This window comes from Chionomys nivalis, chromosome 6 (genome assembly GCF_950005125.1).
Source record: "Chionomys nivalis chromosome 6, mChiNiv1.1, whole genome shotgun sequence".
NCBI lineage: Eukaryota > Metazoa > Chordata > Mammalia > Rodentia > Cricetidae > Chionomys > Chionomys nivalis.
Genome location: NC_080091.1, coordinates 99,044,747 through 99,053,160, shown reverse-complemented (window position 1 = coordinate 99,053,160; position 8,414 = coordinate 99,044,747). Strand labels below are relative to the sequence as shown.

Sequence of the window (8,414 nt, the reverse complement as noted above, 5' to 3'; positions counted from 1 at the left end):
TGACACAGCTGAATGATGCCCAAACATGCCTTGGGACTATGAGGTAAAGGCTGTGCGGCTGAGGAGGACAGACACTGAGGATTCATGGGACACACAGGTTGTGATCTGGCTGCCCTCCTCCCCCTGAACTATGGCTAAGCTTCCTTGAAATAAACAAGGATGTTTGTGTTCTTCTGGCCTTCTGCCCTGATCTTGATTTGTGGCTGCTCAGCATTTCTGGTCAGCCTAAAGGTATAAAAAGGCTCTAGCTTGGGGCAAAATTAAGGTTGTTCTTCCTTCAGCATTCCAGCCTCCCTCCATGTCTCAATCCTTGCAACCCCCCACAGATGGTGTACCCAGACCCTTTATACTTTACAAATATAATTGTAAAAATATTTGCATCTTAATTATAAGCACATATATGTGTAATTAAATAAGCTCTTATATAGTTAAATTTAAGTCATATATGTGTATATGCATTTTAAGTAGGAGTTGAAATATATATATATACCAATGATGTATGGAAATTTTAGTATAAGTCTTTATTCATTTGCTTCAAGCCAAATTTTGTTATAAATTATAGAGATTTTAACCCGTATCTCATGAACAATCTGTAAGTCCTGAGATGAGAATTTAAATTATTACTTAAAGCTATTATCATTACTACATGAAACATTTTATTAGCACAAATGTCACACAGCCTCACAAATTTAAATATTTTTAAAACTATTCTTTAAAAAATTGAGTATGATTAAAAATCTGTAAGAAAAGTGATCTTAAAACTGGTAACTCCAGCAGGAAATTTTCTGCCCTCACTCACATTTCTGAAATGCAAAGTACATCAACACTGGGTCACAGGAAAAGAAAGAGTGCGAATCCTGGTCACATTTTAGAGTCATTCCTTTTGACAATCTTTTAACATTACAGTAGAATGCTTTTAAAGGTAATGTCAAAGGCTGGAGAGAAAACTTTGGAAGAACAGTCCGGGTGCTTAACGACAGAGGACCCAGGTTCAATTTTCAGCAACTACACTTGGCTCACAACCATCTATTCCTACAGTTCCAGGAGATTCAGTGCCATTTTTCTGGCTTCTGTGGACAATAAGGAAAGATTGTGTACCCAGACACTCTGACAGACAAAACAACAATACACAGAAAATAGACGAATTCTTTTTAGGAAAAGCATAAAGAATAACATCAGTGGTAGTCATTCTCTGTCCTTGCCTATCAGGATGGGTGTGTGGCCTCTGATAACTGAGAAGGAAATGCACATCCTCCTGAGCCTAACTCTCAGCCCCAGATCCAAGATATTATGAGCAAGAGCATGTTTTTACATAGCTGGCTCTTTAGCTGACCTTGATCTTACTGACACCCATATGAAAAGTATAAAGACCGACAATGGAGAGTGGCTAACTGTGAGAGAATTTGAAATTGAAGGTGGATATGAAAAATCAGAGAAACGGAAAAGAAGTATTCATTGCAATAAATGCCGTCTTCAAGATCTGATAAAGGTATTCTGGTGGTAGATGGCTTCCATGTTTATTGGGTAAGATGGTGAATTAAAAGCTTCTATGTGACAGGCAGCTTCAGTTATTCTGGGGTGAGACAATAGGTTAGAAGCTCTTTTGGTATGACTGGTAGCTTCAATCAAGGATCTCACTGTCATAATTCACTTGTGGCAGATGTTAACAGATTCTATCTCCATACACGATACCATATGATTCTTCTTAGACAAGTTCCATTACATGGGTTGTTGCCATATGATAAAATCCATTTTTATTATCACTGAATTTTAAAAGGAACATGCCAGAGATGAACAACTAACAATTTTCAGATGAGGGCCTCAGACATCATGGCAGAAGGTCACAGGGCAGTTATGTTCTTCTTTGTTCACTCTGGGCTTGTTGGGTTTTCCCTCTGAAAGCAGAAGAGATCATTTATTTGATGGCTCCCAATGTTTGTTCCCACCTGTATCTCAAGTATTTTGATGCTCAAAGCAGCCCTGGCCTCTTATGCTTGTGAAATCACAACTATATAAGCACCACAGAATAAATCAAATTTGATCAAACACAAATTTGTCAGTTTTCAAACTTACAAAGGCACAGAGATGGAAGACAAACAATTTATAGACAATAGTCTGAGACCTCAGAACAGAATAATTACCTGTCCCCTTATCCTAGGTGGGTCTGGTAGATGTCCTTCCTGAAAGACAGAGAGTTAATGATGGGAGAGTCTTTGCGTTTAGTTTGTGAGGTATTTCTAACCACCTTCTCGATATTTTTGTCTGTATGTACCCTTGTTAAATACAAACTGTCTTCATCGAAACTACTCCCCATGTGCCCCACAATGAGTCAAGGAAACATTTAGATCCCCTTTTCCTGTCCTGGTGATTTTCACATGAGCTCAAACAAGGGAAGCCACTTGATCACCCACAGCTTCCAGACACAATGAGGGCTGGTTTCTCATACTCTTCTTTCCCTGTGTAGATAGCTGCATTGTACACATTGTCAGAACTGTCCTCCATGACCCAGCTCAGGGAAGACTGTTCCACGACATGGTTTTTAGTCCTAAGGCCAGAAATAGCCATCCCACCCCTTAGCTGCAGCATCATTTCCTACAGACTCCTCTCCTCCACAGTAGTAACTGCAGGTAGGGTATGAAGGTGCAGCCTTGCCCTGACCAGGGGCTCACACCTGTACTCCCCATGCTTTAGATGCAGCTCAGCCAATACTCAATGAGAAAACTTTTGTCCTTTATTGAGAGGATGACACAGGGATAGGCCATCTGAGACACATTCCAGAAAGATCTGTGTACCCTACATCATAAGAAATAGATTCAGCTACCAAGGAAACCTCCTGGTTTTCCCAGTTTACAAGGTTGATAAAAGTGAAGAACTAAGAACTTATTTCAAAATGATTTCTCTTCTTTTACTTTTATTTTTGTGTCGGTGGAGTTGAGGCAGGCCTCACTCTGTGACATCTCCTGGAACTCACTACAGAGTATAAGCCATCCTTGATCTCTGAGCAATCTCCTGTCTCAGCATCCCCAAGTGCTGGGATTACAGGTCTGACCCATGATACTCAGCTGTTGAAGAACAAGTGTGACACAACGACCTGGGAGAAGAACTGTGGGACAATCTTGTAACGCAGGTATCCATTATTTCACCATCTCACCCAGGAAACATGGAGAGATCTGCCACCAGCATGCCTTTATCAGATCTTGAAGACGGCGTCCATTGCAATGAATCCTTCTATTCCATTTTTCGTATTTTTCATATCCCCTTTTAATTTCCAATTCTCTCAGAGTTAGCCATTCTTCATTGTCGGTCTTTATACTTCTCATATGGGTGCCAGGAAGACCAAGACCAACTGAAGAGTCAGCTATGAAACATACATGCTCTTGGCCTATCAAATCCTGAATCTGGCGCTGAGGGTTAGGCTCAAGAGGATGTGCATTTCCTTCTCTGTCACATCCACTAATCCAGATCTAATGTCCATTTCTCATTTCCATGGACATCAGACACACTCAATGCACAGACACATCTGCTGCCAAACACTCATAGTCAGAAAATAGAAATAAATCATAAAGAACTGTACTATGGAAAGGAAGAACAAACATGATAGAGGACCAGTGGCACAGTACCCTAACAACTACAATTTCCACACTATTTTATGTCTATTATCTTTTTATCATAGCAATGTGGTGAGAGAAGTTTTATTCTCATTTAAAATACGAAGCCTGAGGCAGATGAGAGAGAAACTGAATTGTGGTTGAGCTATGGATTGAAAGTTCCCCCTAGGGGTCATTATTGAAAACCTGGTCCTTGACAATGTGGTATGTGAGGTGGCACTTTATCATGGAGGGTGCTGCCTTTGGGAGGGATTAAGATAGTTCTCATGGGACCCCACTCACTGTCTGGTTTGCTGTCTTATGGTGTGATCTCTTCCTCCTCCATGTCATATACCTGCCATAATGCCACATGCCAACAGTCTCTCCAAAGGCCCATATATGAGGCTGCCTGACCTTGGCCTTTTAGCCTCTAAATCTGTAAGTTAAATAGAGCAGCCTGACTGAATATTTCAGTATAGCAAAGAACACCGGACTAATATGTTGAAATACGAGCGGCGCGGCTGCATCCCCTGCACCCAGCCGCCCGCATGGCTAGCCTATGCCCTGAAATAATTACACGGAAATTGTATTCTTTTAAACACTGCCTGGCCCATTAGTTTTAGCCTCTTATTGGCTAATTCTCACATCTTTGATTAACCCATTTCTAATATTCTGTGTAGCACCACGAGCTGGCTTACCAGGAAAGATCTTAACCTGCATCTGTCTGGAGTGAGAGAATCATGGGGACTGACTGACTCGGCTTTTTTCTCCCAGCATTCTGTTCTGTTAACTCCACCCACCTAAGGGTTGGCCTATCAAATGGGCCTAGGCAGTTTTCTTTATTAATTAACCAATGAAAGCAACAGATAGAAAGATGACCCCTCCTCCATCACTAATACACCAAGAGAGCCGAGGTTAGAGTGTACCCAAATTCCAATCCAAATCCTCTGTGTTTTCTTACTTAGCTTAAAGTTTGACAGAGGTTACAGCTAATGGACCCACAAAGGTTGATGCTGACTTTCTCAGACGCATATACTTCCCTTCCTGGTGTTTAGGGCTTACTCTTCTGTGAGATGCTAAACAGGTCTCTTATTGGCCATTTGCACCATAGTCAAGGGAGGTAGCCTGATAAGCTACAGATGTTTGATATGTACACAGAAAACTGATTTGGGTACAGCTCTGTGACAGAGCATTTGTCTCACATGCACAAGGCCCTGAGTTGAATCTCACTCCTACAAGAAGGAGGAAAAAAGAAAAATATGAAAAATGTCCCCATTCCTGCTCCTTTTGGGTTTGGTGCAGAAAAGAATGAACACGGTAGCCTACGACTCTCCTGAGAAATGCTGCCTGGCACAGTGGAACTTTGGGTAGAGTCTGCAAATGAGGCTTTGTAGAGCGCTTCTGTCACTCACAGAATCACAGAATGAATCTCCATGCCCCAACCATTTACAAACAGTTCGCGTCACACTTGAGACCTGCTATACTTGTGGGTATCTGCATTTGGAGTGCGCTATGCAGTCAGGTACCTGCATAACTCATAACCCTGGCCCTGGACTTGGGCGGCTCCTTGGAAGAAAGTCTTTCACACTTTCATTGTTGGGGTGGTACATTGCATCCTATGTGTCCCAACTAGGAGAGCAATGTCAAGATTTCTGGTTCCTCTCCTCAACAGTAACTTGGCCCCATACCCTCACTTCAGTAAGGGGTGTGACTTTGCCAATATCCTGAATCCTAAAATCTGGTTCTGGGATGAGACACCTCCAAAACAGATGCCCACTCCCTACACAGTGTCATTGTCCAAATAAAGAGCACAAAAGATCTGAAACTCACCTTGCGCAAATTTCTCCTTATATGGAGTCCCCTTAGCACTAACCACAGGTCACCCGAAGCTCAGGTTGGCTAAAATACACATTGCTCCATTTGTGAGTTCTCGGATCTGCAAGGACACATTTCACTTTATTGTAGAACTGTGCATGGCTTTTCCTCCACCCGCTTTGGTATCTTGTTTCAGCAACTAAAATGCTCTGGGTTTTCCCATGAATTAGTTACACTCAAAGATATTTCTTTTATGAATGATTAGATTCTTCTAGCTAACAAGCTGCTCTGTCCCCAACCTCTGAACTGTATATTAGTGACTGCCGCCTTGTATGTCAGAATCCCAGCTCTCAGACTTGTTGGTTTCTTTGCACTTGGGGTTAATGCTTTCAAACTGCCATATGCTTTGATGGAGATGTCAGTGTTTAAGGATGAGAACCTGAGTTTAAATCTCCAGCAGTCCCCTCTCCCCCACACATGGTGGCTCACGCTTGGACCCCCAGAGATGCGGTGGCAGGTGAGGGAGAGACAGGCGGATTGCAGGGGCCCACTAAGCTGGCCAGCCTAGCCAGCCTGTGAGCTCCAGTTTCAGTGAGAGACTTTCTCAAAGACTGGTGTGCATTAGTGTACACTTACACAGAACCTTGGTGATTCTGCTTTGGAGGCAGGGCTGCTACCTGGAACTTGCTCCACAGACCAAGCAGGCTTTGGATTTGCAGCAGTATGCCCAGAGCCTCCGCCTTCCGTCACTGGGATTGCAAGTGGCAGAGTGTGGACCCCTATGTCCTGCAACCTACAGCATCGAAGAGTTCACTAAGATGCAGGCTTTAAGTTCTTGTATGTTTCCTGCCGAGGTGAATACTGAGATGCGGTTTGGAACACTCACCAAGCTTAAGTGTCCTTAGTGCTGGAGCACTTTGAGGTCGGGTCTTGTGTGTCCTGCGCAACTCTCAGGCTTGCTGTGAGGTGCTGGGATCACAGGCATGCACAGCCATGCCTGGCCGTATGTAGTATGGGAATTGAAAGCAGAGGTCTACATATGCTACACACCACACACCCGCCCCCTGGCACCTGAACTTTTCTCTGTTATGACAACAGCTTAATATAATTTATCTTTTATTATTATTATTATTATTATTATTATTATTATTATTTTTGTATTTTCTGACTAGCTACTAAGCCCTATTCCCCAAGGTTGGATGTTAGTGCCTGTGTGGTCTTAAAGGTGATAGCTAAAGATTTGAGACCAAGTCTGGATGTGCAAACAGGACAATATGCTAAGACTGTCAGAGGGATGTAAGGACTTAAACACATTCCAATTTCAAACATTAATACATAAAGGCCTTAATATCACTTTATATAGTCTCATATACTGTTTTAAAAACAGCTTAACCTCAGGCAAGTGCCGGGCAGGGGCTCATGAGTTTAACCTGATCTACAAAGTAAGTTCCAGGGCAGGCAGGGTTACACCAAGAAACGCTGTCTTGAAAAACTAAATACTAAACAACAACAACAACAACAAAAAAAAAAAACAGCTTAATTTTTTCACATTACCAGTGTGTATACCTCCTGCGTATGTTTTCAGAAAAGGCCCGTGTAGCCCAGGCTGGCCTTTAAATTCATGAGTACTAGGATTTTAGCTGGGTACACATCCAGCTTGTTGTACCTTAGCTTAAAATAGCGTCCAGTAGCAACTGTTGCTTTCTGACCTGTGACGGCATGACCGTGAAGTGCTCTTCACAGACTCACCAGCCGCAGTGGCGGCTGTGGAGCTGAGAACATTTAGGGGCCAAGGGCGGCCGGAGGACGTGAGCTGATGTACACGGAGGCTTCAGTCTCGTCTCCTGCCTTCTGGAATGAGAGGTAACGGCCACACACTAGCACCAGGGAGCGGCCTACTGCCATGCCTCTCCCTCCTCAGAGTAGTGTCCTTCAAACTGGGAATCTAAATAAACCCTTCCCAAGTCATTTCTTGCTGGATATTTGATAAGAGCAAGGAGAAAATGATCGCTATTCCTCCTAACTATACTGCATGATGTTTCCTGTATTTTAGAGATGCTGTATTATTCTTGCCATTTAATGTTACATTGTCTGCAGCGAAATGACCACAATTCATGTTTTCTGATAAGAGTTCAAAGAAAAATCTGTGGCTCTTGCCATATTCTGATAATTTTCTTTGATGAAAATCTCAGCCGGGCGGTGGTGGCACACACCTTTAATCCCAGCACTTGGGAGGCAGAGGCAGATGGATCTCTGTGAGTTCGAGACCAGCCTGGGCTACAAGAGCTAGTTCCAGGACAGGCTCCAAAAACCACAGAGAAACCCTGTCTCAAAAAACCAAAAAAAAAAAAAAAAAAAAAAACCAAAAACCAAAAAAGAGTGGCAGGGCTGTGTCCCCGGCACCCAGCAGTCCGCATGGCTTTACCCGAAATAATTACACGGAAACTGTATTCTTTTAAACACTGCCTGGCCCATTAGTTTTAGCCTCTTATTGGCTAGCTCTTACATATTGATCTAACCCATTTCTAATATTCTGTGTAGCACCATGAGCTGGCTTACCAGGAAAGATCTTAACCTGCCTCTGTCTGGAGTGGGAGAATCATGGCGACTGCCTGACTCAGCTTTTTTTTTTTCCAGCATTCTGTTCTGTTTACTCCGCCTATCTTAATTCTACCCTATCAGAGGCCAAACCGTTTCTTTATTAATTAACCAATGAAAGCAACAGATAAAAAGATGACCCTCCTCCATCACCACTGAGCCACGTCTCTAGTCCCTGCTAATGGTAAACCACTGAGCCACGTCTCCAGTCCCTGTTAATGGTAAACCACTGAGCCACATCTCCAGTCCCTGTTAATGGTAAACCACTGAGCTACGTCTCCAGTCCTTGCTAATGGTAAACCACTGAGCTACATCTCCAGTCCCTGCTAATGGTAAACCACTGAGCCACGTCTCCAGTTCCTAATGGTAAACCACTGAGCCACGTCTATAGTCCCTGCTAATGGTAAACCACTG

At 43.0% G+C, this 8,414-nt stretch overlaps 1 long non-coding RNA gene across 1 annotated transcript; it reads right to left on the bottom strand.

Annotated features, from left to right (window-relative positions):
* Positions 1-577: 577 nt before the first annotated feature.
* Positions 578-5,569, bottom strand: LOC130876113 (uncharacterized). Its single transcript, XR_009057275.1, has 3 exons — positions 5,418-5,569; positions 2,142-2,180; positions 578-1,895 (listed from the first exon to the last, which is right to left on the bottom strand). It is a non-coding gene; the product is annotated as an uncharacterized LOC130876113 (long non-coding RNA).
* Between the last annotated feature and the right edge of the window lie 2,845 nt (positions 5,570-8,414).